Source organism: Lathamus discolor, chromosome 6 (genome assembly GCF_037157495.1).
Source record: "Lathamus discolor isolate bLatDis1 chromosome 6, bLatDis1.hap1, whole genome shotgun sequence".
Taxonomy (NCBI): domain Eukaryota; kingdom Metazoa; phylum Chordata; class Aves; order Psittaciformes; family Psittacidae; genus Lathamus; species Lathamus discolor.
Genome location: NC_088889.1, coordinates 29,458,248 through 29,481,494, shown reverse-complemented (window position 1 = coordinate 29,481,494; position 23,247 = coordinate 29,458,248). Strand labels below are relative to the sequence as shown.

Sequence of the window (23,247 nt, the reverse complement as noted above, 5' to 3'; positions counted from 1 at the left end):
CTCGGGGATAGCACGGCCCCTTCCCCGCCGCCTCTGCCCCCTCCGGCCCTACCGCCGGCCACCCCGACCCCCGTTCCCTGCACCCCCTGGCCCCGTACCTGCAGCAGCTGACCCTGCCCCACGCCCTGCCCTCTTTACCGACCACCGCCAGACGCTCCTCGACGCCCCTCGACGCCCATTGTCCGAGCCCGTTCCGGAACCCACAGAGGGCGGCGCCGCGGAAAACACCCGTTGCCAGGTGACGCCCCACGGCCTTCTCCCCTCCCGCAGTTCTAGAGCACGGGTGACGGTTCCGGGCCCGACCCCGCTTCTGCCAGCCCGTGCCCAAGGAACCTTAACGCCCCGCGAAGGCAAGCTGTCCTGCCGAGGGGGGCAGCGCTATGTGGTGAAAGCAGGACAGGTTTTACTCTCTGCCTTAGGCGTGCCAATACTGGGGGGAAGGCTGCTGCTGACAGCATCACCGCACACAGTCTGAGCGCCTCGCCCCAGAGCAAAGAGCTGCACAAGCAGGAAAAAGCAGCACAGACAGGCACAAGCTTCCACACAAGCCGAGGAAGGAGAGGGCTCCAAAACGTCTTGGAAGCAGTCACACATCAGACAAGGAGTGAACAGAAAGAATCCTCAAGAACATCTTTTCCCTCTGAGAGCCGACACCTCCCTCCTGCGGTGAGGCACGCGGAGAATGAGGGTGGGCAAGCCAGAGGCAGAACAGATGCCTTGCTCTTTTCAAAGAGATGAGAGATTCATTTTCAGTCATTAAAGAGAGATTTGCTCTGCGTAGTCTTCTTCCCCGAGCCGGGAGGATGGAATTCCAAGAGGGAGTAGGCATGAAGAGATGGGGACAAGATGCACCGGGCCAGGAAGCTCACCCCCTCCTGAGGGATCCTACGCCTTCACTTCAGGAACTGGCAGAGCTTTAGGCCCGGGAGCTCCACAGACACCCCCAGGGACTAGTCGTGCTTTCTAGACAGCCCTCAGGGCTGGCAGAAGCTGCAAGACCCCTAAACCGGCACGGGGCCACCCCAGCACAGTGAGGCAGCAACAGCAAGGGAAGGACCTTGGGGCAGAAGGGAAAGCACTGAGCTTCAGTGGTGACAGGGTGGCAACCGAGCCCCACGCTGTGTGAGGACAGGCAGATGCTGTGTCCTGGCATCCATCAGCCCCAGCGCACCGTCTCCCCGTAACCTTTGGGACCCAGTGAATGCAGAGTGCCAGTATTCCCAGAGCAGGCAGGGATTTTGAGTCGTCTCCTGGCTTCAGGTTAGCCAACTGCTTCTGGCTTCTAGTCAGGGCAAGGTGTGATTCAAAGCCTGAGGAGAACTCAGGCTGTGGTGCTGACTACGACCCAGGGGACACCAGCTCAACCCTCTGGCCACTGGGGCTGCGATTCCGCAGTTACTACCCAAGCACAGCCTAGTAAAAGCAAGCCCAAGTGGCGCAATGGCAGGCAACGAGCCCTGACCTTACTTCTGGCAGGTCTGTCAAGCAGCTGGGAGGAAAGAGCCGTGCTGCTCACATCTTGAACACTGACTTCCAGGATGAAAAGCATGGTCCAGTATTAGCTCAGAACGAGGGGGCTTGAACACCTCTGCAAGAACTTCATGCACTCCAGGGGATGCATTCCACAATCCTCTCAGCACAGGACTCTGTTCCTGCAACAGGCTGAATAGCCATGTTGTACCCATAGCTAGTACTTGGAAAACACAGGAAACCCATCCACAGGCTTCAGACCTCAGCCAGCCCTGCGCATCCCTCATGGGGTTTGGCTCCAGGGTTTGTCCCCTGCTGGAGCTACTGGAGATGACCCACCTGCCCTGGGCTTCTGTGTACCCTCCCGAGAGATTTGGAGGAAACTCCAGGAACAAACTCGCCAGCAAAGCTTTCGAGTTGACAAGCGGGTATTCTTTATTGCGGCGCCGGGAGACACGGGGGATAGTTCCTCCTAACGTGTGTCCCCGTATTGCTATACAGGCCACCCTTACGTACGAGGCTACACAAGAATTACATCATTTTCCAGAAAGTTTCCCACATGCATACAAAAAATGTGGTGGTGGTCTTTAAGGGTTGTTTACTTCTCCCCACAATCTTCATAACTTCTGGCAGCCTTTGAAGCACCAGCTTAATTAACATTACAGACACAGCAATCATCCTGGCCTTCTACTTATCAGTTACTTTAATTGCTCCCATCCTGGACATCTGCTAGTCCCGGGATACTCCCCAGTAGACGTTTACACCAGCTTAATGGGTTCACCAACACCGCAAACGTAACAATCATCCTGTCCTTCTACTTACCGGTTAGTTTAACTGCGCCCATCCTGGACGTCTGCTAGTCCCACATCCTCCCCATCCCCAGGTCTGGTTTTTCTCTTCTGCTTTTCGTGCACTTTTTGTGCTGAGGTCCTAAGGACCTGAAACTATGTCAACTACCTTCAAGCACCGCAGTTTTTTTCCCTTTCAAAGCCATCAAACTTACCTTACTTAGAACTGACTCCATTGTGCTTTTGTGCCTCCTTGTCTCAAGGGCACATGCGGGAGCAGACCCAATCTTTTGGGCAATAGAAACAAAGGACCTCCAGAGTGCATTTGTGTTCAGCATTAGAGGGCAGCCTAAGCAGAGCTGGGGAGCTTGGCAGCACAGTGCTGGACCGATTTCTGCAACCATCATGCTTCAAGCTGGGAAACGTCATTTGAATGTCGTCCCCAGCTGTGAATCTGTTCCAGGTCCTGCCCTTCTGCTTCCTCTGCCAGATGCTGACATATTGGTGGGTTCCTTATCCTGCACACACTTTCTGTGTTCTACAGGAATTCGCTACCGGTGTCAGAAGCAGAAAGAAAGATAACCAAAAATGATCTGCTACAAGAAGTATTTCGGCTTTGTAGGGGCAAACACATGGCAGAAATGAATAAATAAGGGGAATCCTCTGAGGGTGCTCTTCTCCTGCGCGTGTGCTTGCATCTGCATTTTTGCTTGAAGTCTTGTCATCTTCACAAAATATTTCACTGACTTCAAAAGCATAATTTTTAAAGGGCTCTCAAGAGTGAGAAACAACCCGTGGGTTTTTATTCCTCTGCTGCACTAGGAATCGTTCGCTTGTCGGAAGCCGCACTGCTCTCCTGGTCAGCTGGTTCTGCGAATAGAGAAAAAACATATCGCGTGCACACAGAAAATCCCCGAGTCACCTCTGTATATTCTGATTGCTCTTCTCCATGTTCAAGCAGCGAGAAGCTGGGGGCCTTGGATGGGCTTTGCTGTTCAAGAATTTATGCCGTGTGGCCCTCCCCAGGGCTCCAGGTTTTGATCCGCTGGTGGTGTCCTGCAGAAGGTCCTTCGCAGTCATCTGCTCATCCGGTCATTGTGTGACCAGCAGGTTGAAGTAGGTGATCCTACCCCTCTACTCTGGTCTTGTGAGAGCTCACCTGGAGTATTGTGTGCAGTTCTGGTGTCCTCAACATAAAAAGGACATGGAACTGCTGGAACAAGTCCAGAGAAGGGCCACGAGGATAATCGGGGACTGGAGCACCTCTTGTATGAATATAGGCTGAGAAAGTTGGGGCCGTTCAGCCTGGAGAAGAGAAGGCTGCGTGGAGACCTCATAGCAGCCTTCCAGTGCCTGAAGCGTGGCTGTAAGGATTCTGGGGAGGGACTTTTCATTAGGGACTGTAGTGATAGGAGAAGGGGTGATAGGTTAAAACTTATACAGGGGAAGTTCAGATTGTATATAAGGAAGAAGTTCTTTACTGTAAGGGTGTTGAGGCACTGAAATGGGTTGCCCAGTTAAGTTGTGAATGCTCCATTCCTGGAGGTGTTCAATGTGAGGCTGGGCAGAGCTTGGGTGACATGATTTAGTGGGAGACGTCCTTGCCTATGGCAGGGGGGTTGGAACTAGGTGATCTTAAGGTCCTTTCCAACCCTAACTAGTCAGATTGACACAGGCATCCTCAAAGTAGCGAGCAATCATTTTCCCATTGAAATACAACCCATCTCCACTAATGACATTCAGGTGTTAGAGAAGAACTAATATATCCCTTAGTGGACTGCATTTGTATTCTAAATTTCCACATCAGCCCTCCAGCACCAGGACCTGGTGAGAGGTGGCAGCAGCTGGAGCAAGCCTTAGTGTTTTGCTTCATTCCTACCCACAAATCAAGAGTGGTCAATCTTTATTTTGTTAAAATGTTTTAAATGGATTCTTTCAGCTGGGTACTTGCCTTGTTTTTCAAAGATGACACATGCTGGTCGTCAAACTGTTAGCGTAAGAATAAACATATAACCACTGGAATGGCTATATGAGGTGCTTTATTGCAGCGCTGGGGAACCAGGGGCACTCGCCCAAATCTGGCTTCGACCTTGTCACATCGCATTCTCAATTTATACACTAAAAACTTGGTCACTAATACATATTCAACATGGATTACATCATTAACTAGTACATATGCATCAAGGATTACCACATCAGTCTATTGCGACATCAGCCTCTTCTGCGCTTGTGGGGCCCCGTCTGGTGGTCGCATTGATGAAGTAAGGAGTCTTCCTCAGATGAAGTAAGAAGTCTTCCTCGCTCTGTCCTTTTCACCTTTCTGTTCTTTGGATATATCCCAACCATTGTGTGGACACCAGCATTCTCTTATTCTCACTTGACTACCCTGGTGTGTCCATTAATTTCTGCTTCAATAGACTTTCACAATACTTTCTTAAATCCACCCATATGCCCTGCACCATATGTGATTATGTTTGCTCTTGCCACCTAGCCTACCATTGTTAATATTGGTTACTGAATAACTATGGTACAAAACTACAAACAATACTGCAAAATTACAGTATTTCCAAAACCACACTATTGATTTATAAATTTTTCAAATATAATCATTTCTAATATTTAGATATTGTAAAAATTTTACCCTTTCTCTAACAAAATGGCTGATTTGTAAGATTCTTCGTAATTCGCTAATAGCTGTATCTCAGTGGTTACTTTCTACTGGAAGAGGAAGCAAGAACAGTGTTTTAAGAATGACCACACTCTTTGCATGTGTGACATTTCTTTGCAAAAAGAATATTTTTGATAACTGCTATTATATAATTTTAATCACAATTGCATGGATAATGCAATTTAATTCAGTAAGACCAGCTACTGACCAGTCATTTTTCAGTTGGGCTTACAATTTTTCCCATGAACAGGATGATTTGAGTACATTGATCAACAATTAACAGCAAAAATGGATAGTTGAATTTAATAACAAGAGGAACAGAATGAGGAAGAAAATCTGTGCCAGTGACTGCTGCAGCCTCTGTGCCATTCTCATGAATCTTCAGCAGAGCCTTGTGAGCAGCCTACAGTGAAATAGAGCAATAATTAATGTATGTGGAGGACAGAGTGTGAAATGATTCATATTAGGACTAAGTTAATTCATCTACTGCCATTCACAAAAATTGCTGGTAGACCAGGAACCATGAAGAAGGAGGTTATAGCTCGTGGTGGTCTTTTAAACAATGTTGTCTCAATAAGCAAGTATTTTCACATTCAGTGTTCCTCACCACAAGTGTATGCAACACAGACCTTAGTGATTGCATACGTTGTGGAAATAATTGAAAGTACAATATTCAAGCAAATTCACAAGGAATGACAGTTTCAGAGGGAAAGGATGTTTGGCTCCAGAACTGTTCTGTATGTATCCCTAAATAGTACCATGCGTTACAGTTTTGCCAGTAGAAATTCCACTTTGATACCTTTTTTTTTGTATTGTTGTTAAATTATTGTTGGTCATTTTTAATCTTTTTGTTTTACTACAGTCAATACATTAGAACTTTGTAAGTGCTGCATTCAAAATGGTTGTAAAAATGCTAGCTTTTCGCTTCACTTTATCTGTTTCTCCTCACATTATTTTCAGTAAATGGGATGTTTTCCTCAAGTCTGGTCATTTCACATAATTAGCACTCATCGGAGCCTTCAATGGCAGAAGATTTTAGTCCTTTAAAATTACAGAATGCACGTTAGAAAAAGGCCACATTTTCTGCTAGATATGCTGATGCAAGGCATTCCGAGCAGAGATATCCATGTGCACTTATTTCACATACAGAAACTGGGCTGTGTTTAGCTTCTGGAACAAATACTAAGCCCCTCCTAGCCTTTGTCTCAGGCAGAAGACAATATCCTTATCTCTAGATCTTGGAGAAGTCTGATAGAGTTTAAAGTTTCTTTATCAGCTAAATGTTCTAGTTTAGAGTATCAGTTAGCTCTAGCAACAAGTAAAATCTCACAACTTATTTTAGGGCAAGACAATTGGCTATTGAGGAATCCACAGATCATTGTTTCTGCTGACAAACTTACTTTCCAAATTTTCACATCAGGTTTTCCTGTAATTCCAGACAGATCAGCCCAGTCAGAAAACACATTGGTTACACCCAGATTCATTAACATTTTCTTTAAGCCATAGGTGGCGGAAATTGGTAGTTTTGGAATATAGACTTCTATCTTCCTGTTAATTAAAAAAATAAAAATTTATGATAGTTATTGCAATGACAGTTGCCTTGGACTGAAGACTCCCAACTTGCTGGTGGTTATTTTGTGCAAAAACGTTAGTATTTACATCTGAAAAATATGTTAACAAACATAACATTAGAAGACGATAGGAAAGTATGGAAGGAGAAAGACATCAGCTGGGCTTTCTTCTACGATTCTGCAACACCGTTGCTTGGTTGGACAGCAAGCAGCAATGGTGCCAGCATTTCTAGAACTAAGGTTGCTTTATTTTTTTTCTAGCCTTGAAGATTTTTCTTTTGGAATTCACACCCCTCTGAGTCATCTGATTGCTATCTTGCAGTATTACTACTTTTAACACATTATGTTTAAGGCAAGGAAATGGAAACACTTCACATCAAGTAGAAAATGTGTGGGGAAAAAAAGATTAAGTTTCTCAGCTCACAGATCATAGAATCATAGAATCATAGAATAGTTAGGGTTGGAAAGGACCTCAAGATCATCTAGTTCCAACCCCCCTGCCATGGGCAGGGACACCTCACACTAAACCATCCCACACAAGGCTTCATCCAACCTGGCCTTGAACACCGCCAGGGATGGAGCACTCACAACCTCCCTCGGCAACCCATTCCAGTGCCCCAGCTTCTCTTCTTCCACTCAGTAAAATGGTTGCTTAATCTTCAGAAATGCATCCATTTCTTCTCCGCAGCTTTGATTATGGCAAGGGAGCATTTCCTGTCAGCTGTGGTGCCTTCCCAATGACTTTTTTCATGATGGAAATTTAGGTATGGGTAAGCATCAACTTGCATACAGTTTATTGATCCTCCTTGAACAGATACCTGCGACACTCAACAGGATGCAATCTTCCAGGGACAGCTTTGGTTTGGTGCTCCAAGGGTAAATGCAGTGGTGGAAGGAATGAATGCAAAGGGATATATGCTGGCTTGTGTTTCATGATTGCTTGTCAGCTCCTGTATAGGTAATGAACTTGGATCATAGGTTGAAAATCTCTACGTTATTGCAATGCCAGTATGAGCTAAGAACATCTCTGTTGCTATTTGTGTGTTTGTATGCATCTGCAATCAAAAAGGAATAATTCTTCAGGCAATCCCTCCCTTTATCTCCATTTTGTCTCACTGCTAATAAACAATCTGATCTCTGTTAATGAAAATTTAGGATTATTGGTAGAAGTTTACAGAGCTAGCTGAACTGGAAATACTCAAACTCCTCATTTTCATCTTGTACATCTTATTCACTGTTTTATAAGCTATAATATGCCAGTTGCCACATGTATTGCTGGCTACTTTTTGACAGTACATAATGCACTTGTAGTTACTGGGCAATGGTTCAGTGATTTACAGATTATGGATACTACCCTTCAAAATCTGGTGGTTGCCATCAGCCTCTTGGGGTATTCTGGCAAAGCGGAATCAACAGGATGGAGACTGCATATTTCACACCAACATTATGGAAATGGCACTGTAACTGGTAAGTTGAATGACAAAACCATCCAACATAAGGGAGATGGGTTCTACAGGGGCAACGAGGTCTGTTAAAATTTTCATTTCCTGCCTTAGTGTGTCCTTGAGCAATCTGTCCATATATGATATTGAACCCTGAATATCACAGAATCACAGAATCACAGAATCCCAAGGGTTGGAAGGGACCTAAAAAGATCATCTAGTCCAACCCCCCTGCAAGAGCAGGGTAACCTACAGTACATCACACAGGAACTTGTCCAGGCGGGCCTTGAATATCTCCAGTGTAGGAGACTCCACAACCCCCCTGGGCAACCTGTTCCAGTGCTCTGTCACTCTTACAGTAAAGAAGTTCTTCCTGATGTTAACGTGGAACTTCCTATGCTCTAGTTTACACCCATTGCCCCTTGTCCTATCACTGGATATCACTGAAAAAAGCCTAGCTCCATCATCCTGACACCTACCCTTTACATATTTGTAAACATTGATGAGGTCACCCCTCAGTCTCCTCTTCTCCAAGCTAAAGAGACCCAGCTCCCTCAGCCTCTCCTCGTAAGGGAGATGTTCCACTCCCTTAATCATCTTTGTGGCTCTGCGCTGGACTCCTTCAAGCAATTCCCTGTCCTTCTTGAACAGAGGGGCCCAGAACTGGACGCAATATTCTAGATGCGGCCTCACCAAGGCTGAGTAGAGGGGGAGGAGAACCTCTCTTGACCTACTAACCACTCCCTTTCTAATGCACCCTAAGATGCCATTTGCCTTCTTGGCCACAAGAGCACATTGCTGGCTCATGGTCATCCTCCTATCCACCAGGACCCCCAGGTCCCTTTCCCCTTCACTACTTTCCAGCAGGTCAACCCCCAACCTGTACTGGTACATGGGGTTGTTCTTCCCCAGATGCAAGACTCTACACTTGCCCTTGTTAAATTTCATCAAGTTCAGTGATGTCAGAATGTCTTCTTTAGCACTTGCTGAAAGGTGGATAGGCAGCCTTGTTTGTGTGCTGCTGAGGTCCTTTTCAGTTGCTTATGATTCAGAAGACTAATCTGAGGACACAAGACATTCACTGACCTCATGTCTCTCTTTGCAGTCAATCTCTGGAACTGATCAATGTAAGTGTGGTTTCTTAGCAATGGTGGTTGTGTATTTTCAAAAAAGCCCCAGGAAAACTTCACCAATTCCCCAAATAGTCACGAGCCATGGCCAACAGCAATGAGTGAACAGCTCTGTTGACTGGAAATGTCTCACTAGAGTGGTAATGTCACATGATATTCTCTAAGGAAATCTAGAGACAGTTCATTAATCACTTGCAGTCTGCTCCCCTCAAAATAAGACCTCAAGCCACTAAAGTTGGTACCAAAAGTTGTGACTGAGGTATAAAGTAGAAGCAGAAGAGCTTTCCAAATCCAAATCTTCTTTTGAAATCCTGACAGAGAGGTTACTATTCCAGAGGAGATATAGTCCCTGTTCTGCTCCCTCTTATCTGCAGCCCAACACCCAGAACTGTTAGTTTGTGGCTGGATTGGACAAACTGTCCAGAGTATCTAGTGTCATTGCTGCTTGTGCATCCTCTCTGGCAATTTTTATTTGAACTGATTAATGATTAACGGGGGTGCTTTGCTTAATCCTGTTCAATGCGTACTGAAGAGAAGGAACAGACAAGACCAGATGGGCACAGCAAGATACTTTTTGTAGCACTGTAAGTACCCTTTTAATTTGCCCTCGGACTGTTGAACATTATATGTGGGGGGAATTATGTGGTTGCCTGGAAAAGACACATTTTTACCTGTAAACAAAGGTATGTACTTCACATGCAAAAAACCAAAACATGCCAAAAATCAGCAAAAACTAGCTGTTAGTGAAGAAGATACTCCACATAATTATATAAAAAATTGTTTTGGAAACAATAAAGATGCCTATAGACTTTGCTACCACAGTGATCCAATATTTTATCTTTTAAGATTTTACCAGCCACAGAGGTGAGACTGACTGGTCTGTAATTGCCCGGGTCTTCCATTTTCTCCTTCTTGAAAATGGGGGTTATATTTCCCTTTTTCCAGTCATCGGGAACTTCACCTGACTGCCATGATTTTTCAAATATGATGGCCAGTGGCTTAACAACTTCATTTGCCAGCTCCTTCAGGACCTGCGGATGGATTCCATCAGGTCCCACGGACTTGTGCGCGTTCAGATTTTTAAGATGGTCTTGAACCAGATCCTCTCCTACAGTGGGCCCAAGGTCTTCATTCTCACAGTCCCTGTGTCTACCTTCTAAGGACTGGGTGGTGCAGTCAGAGCCTTTGCCAGTGAAGACCGAGGTGAAGAAGTCATTCAGAACCTCAGCCTTCTCCAAATCCTGTGTAGCCAGTTCTCCCGAAAGCTTCCTCAGGGGGCCTGTTTTGTCCCTAGTCCGTTTTTCGTTTGCTACGTACCTATAGAATCCCTTCCTGTTGTCCTTAACATCCCTGGCTAGGTTTGATTCTAAAACTCTTCCTTTATCACCAGGCAATGCTGATTTTAATTTTTGCTGCAAATATCAAATCATCAAGTCTTTTGGTCTGTCGCTATATACCTATTCCATTGTTTAAATCTCCAATCAAAGCAAAGGCTAGTGACTGTAAAATCTGATCATAATATTCAGACTTTGGATTCTATCTACCTTGAATCATCAAACCAGAATTCTATATTTACCGCCTTACAAGTGATTTTTTCCATTGGGACACAGTGTCTTCTGTCAGGGCATCTTCCAACTGTTTTATTTTTCCTTCATCAGGCAGGATAAACAATGCTGTAACGTCTCCCTTGTATGGAATCTGCACCACCTCGCAAGAGAGCTTCCTGTCAGAGTATGCTTTATAAAATCCATCTTGAGTCATCATCTTCACTTCAACTGAGGTCTTCTCATTCACATGGAAATAATCCTTGTGAGTCCCCTTAATATTGAAAGGATTTTCCCAGTAGGCTTAAAACTAAAAGAGAAAGAATGCACTCAAATGCTTGTTTCAAGTAGGATATAGTAATATAGTACAGTGATGTACACAAGATAAACCCATATAGATGAACACATATTTGAAAATTCACACTCATATTTAAAGTATTCCAAAATATATTAAAGACCTTGTTATTTCTTATCTTTGCTGTACTGTACTGAGTAAAAACTGAATATCCTAGGTTAAAACGTGTATAGACTTGTACAACAACTTTTTATGTTGGATAAATTAAAGGAAGTAACTTCATCATATTACCTTAGATTTTATTTGAAGAAAATGAAAGCTGATCAGGATCCAATGAGTGCCTTTCTGGTTTCAGAATATTGTTTGTAAAGGAAATTCCACAGCAGATGTTTGCCTTTTAAAAGATAGCATGTTAAGTTATCTTTTAATATATAGCTATTTTAATATATGGCTATCTTAAGCTATATATGCTTTTTCATATGTTCTTCATCTTGTAGCACTAAATAAAAGCTTATGTGCAAGAATAACCTGAACTTTTGGGTTCATAACTGATGATAACTGCATTATGTTAAATGCAATAAGGCTTCAAGGGCTTTAATCTTCAAAATGATTTTTTCTTGATGTTTGTTCAACTGAATTTTCTATGATATTTTATTTTGTATTAAACAGGTTCATTCACTGAACAAATACAGAGGGATCACTGCTTGCCATTCTGTAAGTATGTTTTCTTTTTTTAATGTCGAATAGAAATAAAATAAAATTGGAAAATAAATAAGGAAATAAACTCCACAGTACTCTGCTTACTTTATAAGTTTGAGCTTTCCTCCTGCTTGCCCTGTAATAATATATAATCTGTTATCATAAAGAAATGCCTCAGACCAGGGCATCTAAGATTAGGGAATCCAGTTTAACAAAGTACTTGAAATAAAATTTGTTTTACTGAAAGTTTGTCTATTTCCAAACATGTTTTTCTGGGAGGTAAATTCTGGGTATGTCCTGCATGCTGCTACTAACAAATATAATGTGTAAGAGGAAATTAACTATTGCCACAGCAATGCGTTCACAAGTTCTGTTGTGCTCTAGCAATTCCCTAAAATCTGAAGGTTGCAAATAAGTGAAATTTCATGTGTAGGAGCATAAACATATGGTAAGAAAACATAGACATAGAAGAGGTTTCAAAACATGAGAAATTTCAGTGTTTCTTGTAACTTCTAAAAATAATTCAGAAATAATGTGGAGTATTTGTTTTAGTGCAGGTGAAACTGAGGTATTGCTGTAAGTAACATCTATGTAACTTACCTTTGAAATAAATGTAGTTAACAATTACCAGTAGAGTGTTTGGATCAAGATCTTTAAGTATTTGGTTTACATTCATATGGGTTTTGTTCTTTATGTGACACTTGATCTCTTTTTTAGCTTCAGCGGAATTCTGGAAGTTACAAGAAACCATTTCTCCTTTGTACAGTTTTTTCACATCCTTCAGAAATGTTTTTAGCAGCTTCAGGTGTTTGTCCAAGAACAGGGTGTTCCCTATGCTCAGCTGCACCTGGCTGGCAGGGCGGTCCAGAAAGAGGAGGAGATGACAAAAGCCCTTGTGTATCTCCTCCTCCTTGGTGCTGCTGAGGTTAAAGGCCAGCCCTTCCAGCACCTGAGCCTAGCTGGTGGCTCTGGAGCCTAGGGCCAGCAGGGCAAAGGCAGTAGAGATACTGACTGGGGAAAAGAAAATGTTCTTGCCAGGGTTCTGTATGGCTGCTTCCCTGTAAAACTTGAAGGGAAAGTCTGTGTTGCTGGGGGCTATCTGTTGGCAGGACTCAAGAGAATCTCTCTCACAAGGATGCTCTTTCTGGCAGTCAGTTGCCTTGGGCTCTTCATTGTGGTGGTTGGTCTGGGTCAGGCTGTGGACAGTGATGTGAAGCATGGCTGCTAGCAAGCGCAGCAGGAGGGTGGCCTTCATCATCCTCCACAGCTGCTGCATAGAAAAAGGACGAAATGGTATTGGATGCTGGAGGTCAGCTCTGTCAACATCTCATCTTTCATTTCTATCTGCTACTATTTTCAACAACTATCTGATAATCACTGTTATCTCCTGACCTGCTCCTTTATAATGGACGTGTTTTTTAAATCCTCGTGTTTTTATCTATAATTCCTATCCATCGCAGCCTACCTGTATTCTGCTTTCTCCAGCTACAAAAGTCCTTAGTTACAGCAGGAAGAAACATATGGTGAAAGAAACGTGAGTATTTGTCGTGGTTTAAGCTCAGCTGTAAATCAGGCAGTCGCTCTCTCACTCCCCCCCCCTTTCTTTCCCTTGCTCCTGGAGGGATGGGGAGAAGAATAATTGCAAGAATGTAACTCCCATGGGCTGAGATAAGAACAGTTTAGTACCTAAGATATAACACAAACCACTACTGCTACCACCAATAATAATAATGATAAGGGAAATAACAAGGGAAGAGAATACAACCACTCACCACCCACCAACCAATAATACCCAGCCTGACCTCGCCAGTGAGCTAACCCTTTCGGGTAACTCTCCGTTACATCCTGGGCATGATGTGCTGTGGTATGGAATACCTCTTTGGCTAGTTTGGGTCAGGTGTCCTGTCTCTGCTTCCTCCCGGCTTCCTCTCCTCCCTGGCAGAGCATGAGACTCAGAAAGTCCTTGGTCAGACTAAATATTTGAGCAGTAGTTAAAAACATCGGTGTTACCAGCACTGTTCCCAGGCTGAACCTCAAAACCACAGCACTGCACCAGCTACTAAGAAGGAGAAAAAAACGACTGCTACTGCTGAACCCAGGACAGTATTAAAGAAAAATATGAGTCCCAGAGAGACAACAAGTGAAATAGCTTGTATTTTTTTATTTTCTGTCTCTGTGTAAATTTGTTTTACAGTGAGGCAGCTCATCAGGAGCAAATCTTAATTCTTTTATGTTTATCAGGATTATTATGTTATTAGTAATTGAATGAGGCTTATATGAAATGATAGTGCTATGTCAATGGAAAGCAATATGAGATCGTAGCACTCACAAGCAGTAGTCTTTCTCTCATTCCTGCCTCATTTTAACATGCGCAAGTGACGTCACAAGACAACTTGTAAAGAGTTTCTGCTTCAATACTGGATTAGATTGGAACATGTTAATTTATTTTAAATGACTGCTCATGTGACAGATATTTTCCAGATAGATTCCTCTCTGTGTATACACTCCCTATCCGGTGACCTCACAGGTATGGGCTTGGCTCCTCTTTCCAAACTTTGTATCAACAAGAAAGCCTACTTTCATAAGGCAAATAAAACAGAGTAGCACTCAGCAATTAGCCTGGATTATGGCACCTTGGCCATTTCTGATAACTGTGACAATTTCTTTCTTTATTGATTTCTCTTACTGGTTGGATCATGAACATACTTGAGTGATCTGTAGTAAGATGTCTAACCTGTCAGAAAACAGGTAAGAACTATTACACCTTAAAAAAAGTACTAATGGCTAGAAGATCAACTCCAAATAGAATTTACCTAATGTCCTATTGAAACAGAACAGCCTCAAGGAAGACAATTGCATGGATTATGTACTTACCCCCTAGTCAGTGGCAAAGGCACTGAAAGACACTGGTTTAGCAGAGCAGATGAGATGTTTATTGTGTTTCCTCCACCTTGTGTCAGCACTCTGACCACCAAGATTTGGGCGAAAAGGAGCTAGCTTGTCCTTCCACAGCTTTGCTCTCTGAGATTTGAGTAAATTGAGACTTATGGGGGAGGGTGGCACAACAAAATTGATTTGTGAATCCTGTCTAGACCATGTTGATGTAAATAAGATGACTTACCTCACTTTTGGTTAGCTGGTTGTAAACTTTAGGGAATATAAGTAATTGATAAAACACAAGATTGACAGTTGGTAGTATGAATACTTCCCCCTTTTTAATGAAAAGACTTCTAGATGTGAAAAAGCTATTTGGGATAAATCTTCAGATCAGAATTATGCTCTGGAGTTGCGATAATGTATCCCCAGAATTTGCTATTCAGTATTTCTTGAAGTTAATTCTGCTGTCATTTGAGTGCTTAGAAACCAGGTTTTGCTCTTCAAAGTGGATGTGCTTCATGACTCATGACCTAAATGCCATGCCGCTGCATCAAAATCTTAAAGATAACTAACTGGGAACTTGCATTACATTCAGAAGCATCTTGCTCTCATGGGTGGTGCTGTTTCTTCCTGCTTTACCCATAGTGCTGTTTTCCTCTGTTAATTATGTGGCTTCAAATGCCTATTACTGAGAAGGGAAAAGCTGGATGCTGAAGAAGCTGGTTTTCTTGGACATCATTATGTGCATGTCCACATCTCTCCACTGTAAACAGAAAGCAAAGTCCATTGGGCCTAGCTGGTCATGTTATATGCTAAAGTATGCAACTCTTCAGCAAATATTTATTGGAAGTGACATTTTGTTTTGTTTGGGTTTTTTTTCTGTACCAAGGGTAGCTACTTTGCTCTATACACTACCTAATAGATAATAATTCATCTGGAGACACACAATTTCAGCACAGCACTAAGCTCTGAAGGTCAGAGCAGGGGAGCTGCAGCTTGTGTGTAGCTATGCTACCCAGCCTACTAAGTTCCACTCAAGTGTAAACATCTCATCTTTTATTTCTACACAGTAGAAATGAAAGTGACTCCACTGGTCACTATTTAGAAGCCAATGAGTCCTCTTGGACTCATCAGTAAGGAGACTACCTCATTCAATTGTGTAAGCATGTTACCTCTTAGCTGTAGTTTTGTATTCTTTCAGACACAGGGTTTTCTCACAGCCTAACAACTCTCTCTATCTCTGTCAAGGACCACCTAATTATCAAGTTCTGTGAAGAGCTTAATGTAGTATTTAGCAATTGAAAAAGCTGTATAAAATGTGTGCCATCACTGAGTGTCCAAAAATGACACTGAACAAATGCAACTGTTGTAACATACATAAACAGTAAACCAAGTACAGTCACAAATCTCCCAAAGAATAGCAAATAACAGAAGAGAGCAACCCAGTAACATTAAAAAAGGCAGTCTCAAACAACAAGCCTCAGCCTTCTTGTAAAAATGTGTTTCAATTTCTTAGGATTATTTCAAAGGAAGGTAAGTGCTGTGAAGCTGGCTGACCAGCGTTCATGGCTGGATGGGCTGTTTAGGTGTGTGGTTTGATCAGCCATCTGGGAAAATACCTGCTCAGTCCCTCTATGCCTCTGTTGCACCTTGCAGGACTTGTTACCATCCACTCAGGAAGGAGTGGTGCAATTCCCAGGATCCTGCAGGGCCAAGGAGCTGTGCAAGTAAAACAGTGTAAAGCATGCCTGTGCTCAGTCCCTTGCTGTGTTTCTTTAAAAGGTATTTCTTTATCCACCAGGATCCATGGCCTTGGTCACACATCTAGGTTCTCTGCAGATTGTCTAAAGCCTTAGCACTTTTTTCTTCATAACACAGCTGAACTCTGCATGCTCTGTTGGGATACAGCCAAAGTTTGCAGTTAAGTATTTTGAGTTTGAGGGGCTTTTTTGTTTGTTGGTTTTTGTTGGTTTTTTTTTTTTTTTTCTCCTACTAAAGTACCAGTTGTTGCTGTCTCCTGCAAAGCTTGTGTAGATCAGGTGGAGCTTGATGGAGCAGACTGTTCTATTTTGTCAGCCACGAAACAACTGCATTTGAATTACATGAATGTATAAACTAGAAAGCTTGATTGCACAAATGTGGCTTTTCAGGAAAAAAAGGGAAGCTTGTAGTTCTCCAAAACAGTTAGGCTGTTGGCTGTTCTGTTCTACTCCTTTAGTCATACAACTGAGTGGTGTTAAGCATTTACACTTCTGTTAAATATTACATGGATCAAAACAAGATTATCTGAGGATGCAGATACCTGCTCTGTGTGGCCATAACAGCATTTATAAGTCTGTGACTGAAGGGACAGCTGGCTTTAATGTTTCTGATCCTGAGCACGCATAATTGCCATAAGCAAACATGGTTTAGGAAGAAGAGGCTATGGCAGTGAGCAGCTGTTCTACCAGGTGTGTCTTTAGCACTTACACCTCCTTAGCTTATTGCCGGCTAAAACATCTCCTGAGGCATGTTGTGGCCTGCCCTGGGGCTTTAGTTTCCTGACCATGTAGCTTGGACACCTGCTGCAAAATGCTAAACCAAGCGAACTTTCTGTTCTATGAAAAGCAGAGCAGAAGGGGTAATTAATGTGCAACTTATTTTTCCCTCACAATGAACTTGGCATCAGTTTAGAAACAGTCACACTGATTTTCTGAAGCTCTTTCAGAATCTGCCTCTCTTTACTTCAGCTATCGGTGTTCTCATGAGATGGTGGCATTAAGACGTCCATCATCCTATAGGAGAGGTTGGCAGAGGTTCTACAAGCCAACAGCTAGTCCACCACAGGGCCTGCTTCTGGAGACAAATGTGTAGGCAAAATGTGCCTACACTGCTGCTTTGATTTATGCTGTAGTTCATTCCTAAACATGTAACTGCACTCATACTATTTTACTCTGTCTGGTATGAGCTGCCTAGCTTGAAGAAAATGTTTCAGCTCCACAACCTCAATAAAGAAAGGGTATGAACCCATTTTTTCATTCATTAAATCTTCAAAAGTTTCCTCTCAATGTATAGTATTAACTGATTCAGAGAAAAACTAAAATTTATGTATTTTATCAAGTTTTCTGTATCATGTGGAAAGCAAACTTCTTACACTAGAATGGCTGGAAACATTTTCTAAATCCATGTTTATGAAACAAAGCCAAATTTTCTTAATAACAATCTGTACTTCATGCTTTCATTTGGCAGCTTCTTGAAAGAAAAGTTAAGGTACTTGATATTTGCTGGCCAAGTCATGTTTCTATGCATAAGCCCTGTTGGGACTTAAATAGTGTAATTTTAAAACTCCAGCTTTGAAAATTCCAGTTATGCTAGTGGAAATTTTGTCCACGGAAAAGTGTTACTGCTCCTAAACAGCTGTTGTTTAACCTTCTTTTTTTTTTTTTTTTTTTTCTGAGTAGTAATGATTGGCTTAAAAAAGACTTTAAAATAGCAGCCTAAAATCTTATATTAGGCATACAAACACAGATTCTGGATGCATTAAAATGTGTCTCTCTGGCTTGCTTTGTTTTTCTCACTGGCACATTTGCTAATGAAACACTTTTGCTTTTAGCTCTAATTTAAGCACAGTTCATGTGCACGGTTATTCTGGCCTTGTGTATTCCGTTTATGCTTTCATGGGAGACAACTGTGTTGATTTTTGTAATTAAAGAAAATTCTAGCCTCACGTTTTTACTTGGTTATGGCTGTAAGAATTAAAGAAATTCTGTGAACAGTTACACAGTGGTTATTCAGTGAGCCATCCCTAACAAAGTAAATAAGGTTTAATTAGCCCAACCTAATCTGACAACTTGCTGCTGGCACACTATCAGTTGGCTAGTGATGCATGGCACAGCTGGCTAGTGATGCATGTATGCATATGAGATTAAGATCACTCCTTACAAATTTTCTTTGCTTTTCAAGTGTTGTGTGGTTGAATTCTTGCAATTTCAAGTTGTCTTCTCATACAAACTTTGCTTCACCCCATCTAATTTAGAAACAGGTCTCAGTTAACAATATTAACTATCGATATTCTTGCTTTTGAATTTTGAGAGAGGCTGGTTTTAAGGTAAACACTAGCAATGCCTATACAAAAATCATGTTTTATGTGTTTTAACATGGCAGAAGTTCAGATCACCCAAGAAACCACAATCTAGGTGTGGCCAAGACCCAAGCCAGTAACATCTCTAACATGTACCACTGTGTCAGGGTGTAAAATCCTTGAGTACAGTTCACAGCTAGGCTTCTCAAAGCATTATTAGGCATGCACAGAGATAGTCACATATTTAAGCTTACAGCATCTTCATTTATACTTTCAAAAAGACACCTTTTATTCACATGTTGATGTTCATAGTAAAAGTGCAAGATCGAAAAATTGCCTTACACAGGTTTCCAAAACCACAACTGTAAGCAAAGTTTTCCTTATTTTTTGTCAGATTCAGTTTTGACCTACAGTCACAATCAATGATGACCCTTGAATAGTGAAAGGATGAGGATTAAACCTATATTCAGCAACCCTGGCTAGTGGCAGCCTCTTGCCTCCCTGTGATTCCCAGCAAAATTCAGAAAGGCTTTGTGACCATCCTGCATCCACTCAGTAGTAAAGTCTTGTCAAATTCTGTCCAGCTGTGTTGTCCAATGGTTTCTTGCAGCAGCCTTATAATCAACCAATATGGAAGAGAAATATAAAAAACTTTGAGGTTATAATCAGACAAAATATTATATTTCTGAAACTGTCCTTCTATAAAACATATTCTGCTTTTATAGAGAACATAGTAAACAAGTGTGCCAGTGTATTTTCCTCACAGGTTCTTACCCCTGTGCAGCAGTATCTAAGAATAGAAATCTAGGTCGAAAGAAACCTCCAGAGATCACCCAGTCCAGCCGTCTGCTCAAAGTGTGCTTACTTAGATCAGTTTCCTCAGGGACACGCCTCCAAGGAGGGGGATTTCATGATCAATTTGGGCAATCTTTTCCATTATTTAACCATCACATCGTAAAAATAAGTTCTTAGTTAGAATTTTCTACATTCAAGCTTTTCATTGATCTTCTCTTCAGTTTCTGCCAGTTTCAGCATCATGAATGTCTGTCATTGTGCAGAAACTTTTGGCCTGCTGTTTACAGACAGGGCATTGCATTTGCTCAAGTAGACCTTTCTTGGCAGTAAATGAAAGAAAAGCTTCATGGACCTCCTGCTCTTCTGTCTCTGTCAGGTGAGGTCTTTGTGTATCAAGTTCCACATCAATGCTTTGCTTTCCCAGGAGAGCATTGCAAAGGCTCTAGAAAGGCTCAAAGAAGAGAATAAAATGTCCTTGTCCCCTTCCTCTGACATGACCTGCTTGTAAAACCTAAATGTGAAGTCAACACTGCTGGTGGCTACCTTAAGATGAGCCAGATTTCAATTACATTGCTGCTTTCCAGGAGATGGTTAGGTAATTTCCATCTGTTAACCTGTACCATTTATGGGGGTGGCCAGTTAGTAGGTGGGAGTGAAACCTAATCGCTCAGGGGACTTGGTTGCTGGCTGTCATTTGTATGATACTGAGGAATAGAATTCACATCTGAGTAAGAAAACATCATGAAAATTACCCGACTCTCCATAGAACGCCATCAATATTTGCTACAGAGGTTTATTTAATGCTGGTTCAGATCTATGACTGAACTCAAAGACCAGCATGCAAGCAATGAGAAAAAAGGGTTTTAATTAATGTTTCTGAAGTAGTTTCTAAAGAAAGACTGGGACACCCATTAAATCCACAGAGTGCCAAACATAATTCCTCATTTTTGCCCACAGAAATAAGATACAAGGCTTAGGTCTCAGTGGTTAGCTCAGTGCTGCCAAACTCCATGAATACAGAAGTGTTTAGAGAGGCTGTTTTCCCCTTAAACTTCTCTTGACCTTTCATCGTCTTCCACCACCTAAATTCAACCTTTATCCAAAGCACACATGTCACATCCAACTGGCTGCTTAGGAATGAAAATAGAGCTGAATTTCTTGGGAGATCATGGTGTCCTGGGTTCAGCAGCATGACACAAGGAAGAACACTTGGGGATCAATCTCAGTAAAAAAGAAATGAAAGATAAACATTGCCTTTCCTGTTAAAAAAATACAAAGATAGGACATATCAGACCCTTCTTATTGCTGCTAAACTAATTTGCTCTCTTAATTTTGCTGTGCTGAATGAAGATGTATATCTGTGGTGCCTTCATTTGTACAGCAACACAACTGAGGAAAAGATTTTTTTTTAAAGAAGCAAGAATTAAAATTATGTGTTTATCCCAACTGTGGTTTTGTCTTCCTCTTTTTCTTAATTTCTTTTTAGTGCAGAATGTGAATTATTTCTTTAAGGAGCCTCCACATGTTACACTATCCAAAAAATGACACTAAACTGAATCACCTCAGATTGGGTTCTGAAACTCAGATCACCTCTGAGTTTCTTTTATGATTCATAGGACTTCATTGAATGAGCTGGATGCAAATGGGTCTAAACTAATCACTGGGTTTAACTTTGCTGTACCAGATCTATGAAATCAAAAGAGAGAGGTACCCATCACCTCATTGAGCTTGGCAGAGAGCAGTCTTTGAACAGATACAGAAGTGTAAATTGCTGGCAGTTAGAACAGATACAAATATCTCTCAGAAGAGAAACTCCTTTTGCTGCAGTGCTCTAAAAATGTTAAATTAATGTTAAATGGTTCAGGGAGAGCCCCATGTACTTCTGAAATAAGGAAGAAAGAGCAAGGAGTGATTGTATCACATCAGCTGCCAGCTCCTACGCATGAGCTTTCCTTAGAGAAGGGAGTTCAGGAAGCCTCCCTCAAAGACTCAAGGATCTGCAAAAACTAGTCAAAAGCTTAAAAAAAACCCAACCCCTTATCTATGCTATAAACACAGCAAAAGACAATGCAAAGGTAAATTCGTCCCAGTCAAACTTTGGACTCCAAGAAGTGATAGTGCACTTGTACTTGCACGGGTCTGAGCCTGTGCCCTGTGACTAACCAACATCTGACTGAAGTAAGAGAAAATCTTCCCTACAATAATTTCATTTGATTCTCTTTCCATTGACATCATGTTCTGGCTTATTTATGCCAAAAGCTTTAAGATCTGCTAATTAAGTTCCAGTCAAGCCTTAAAAAGACTCAAAGTCTATAACTGCATGGTGGCCTGCCCAGACAGATAAGCTAATTAGTCCCAGTGTACTGCTAGTCTGCTCTCACTTCCCTGCTTCCCTGTCTCATGGCAGGTTCAAGAAGGACTTCAGCTTGTACCTCTGCCTCTCACAGCACAATGGGGTCATCTTGGCCACCCTGGCAATCTCCCTCTCCCTGCCACCTGCTTTTATAGACTTCTGCTTTTTTTTTGCAAGGAAGCCCAGTGTTCTTCATGACATGACATGTTTCTTTGCAGAACCTCCAAGAACATTTCTATTTTCTCACCATTTCACAAAACCAGCTATTTTCTCAGTTCTTGCTTTGCAGAGAAGTGATTCCCTTTATCACCACTGACAAACCCGCTCCTTTTACGCAGGTGAAATAAGAAAATGTGCCATAAATAACACAGGTAACATGGTCTCTAATACAAGTGTTTTCTCATGTTCACACCACTTGCAAGATGCTCCCTTAGCCAAATTGTTCTCTTCTGCTCTTTGTTCTATTGCTTGCACTCCACACAGCATAATGCAAACAGATAAGAATTAAAAACAATCCTGGAGGCTATAAATTAGCTTCTGAGGAAGGTTTCTTCCCATTTCTCCTTTTTCAATGCAGGCATCTAGTGGTTCGGATGCATTAGAAGCTGTTGTGATAAAAATCTGAGATGCATTTTTCAATTGGCTCGTAACAAACACAGGTCCATTTAAACTGGACAAATCTCATAAGAAATGTCAAAATCAGCTACCCAGAGGGAACAAGATATGAAGAATGAGGTGGAAAGCCTACAACTCAGCTAGAGCATGGTTTGCTTATGGATCCACCCATCGCTGATGGTCAGTGTAACCCTACTTCTTTTCCAGTCTTTTTCCCCAGACTGAAATGGCTTATGATTGAAATTGTTTCTGACTTATGAAGATGTTTCTGGTTTCTGGAAATCATAGGTTTCTGGATGTTGAAGCAGGTGGCTATTCCTGGAAAGCTGAAGTAGGAAGAGCTAGTGAGATGTTCTAACAGTTCTATAATTTCAAACTCTGAGGCCATAATCTAGAAGCATTTCTCAGAAGGTCCTCAGGAGAAGCATCCTGTGAACCTTTATCTGGAAGAAAGTTGCAGCCAAAGTCTGGAACCAGGTAAACTTCACATGCACAGGAGTGAAAATAAAGAAATAAAGGTGTGAAAAGCATCGATACTTACAGTGATTGACTTGCCTGTGTGCATCAGCATTTAATTATCATAATACTGTACTGTCTTCATATGTGTTTTTCTAATAGGAAAGAAATTTCATTCTGTGTATAAGACAGAAGTGACCAAACCATGTTGTGTTTGAAGAAGAAAAATACAACTCTTTGCCAAGACTTTGCAGGAGTCAAATAACCACAGACCTTCCGTTCTTCCCCACAGATATTTTTCCTTCTGGCCAAACGACAGAGCACAAGCCAGGAATCTAATATATAGCAGAATTACTGAGTTAACATTATGGCTCTCCATCTAAAAGGCCTGTAAGTTTTTGTGTGAAGTGCATTCATTTTGGTCTGGTTTTTGCAGTCTCTTAGCAGCCAGTGGTATGATTAAATACACTCCCTTCCAGAAAAC

The 23,247-nt window shown here is 42.1% G+C and overlaps 1 long non-coding RNA gene and 1 pseudogene across 1 annotated transcript; one reads left to right on the top strand and one right to left on the bottom strand.

The window, feature by feature from the left end:
• Positions 1-5,137: 5,137 nt before the first annotated feature.
• On the bottom strand, positions 5,138-13,095 carry LOC136017322 (alpha-1-antitrypsin-like; annotated as a pseudogene).
• LOC136017323 (uncharacterized) lies at positions 9,472-22,488 on the top strand. The gene is made up of 4 exons (XR_010613898.1): positions 9,472-9,653; positions 10,728-10,878; positions 11,578-11,622; positions 22,270-22,488. It is a non-coding gene; the product is annotated as an uncharacterized LOC136017323 (long non-coding RNA).
• Positions 22,489-23,247: the final 759 nt, after the last annotated feature.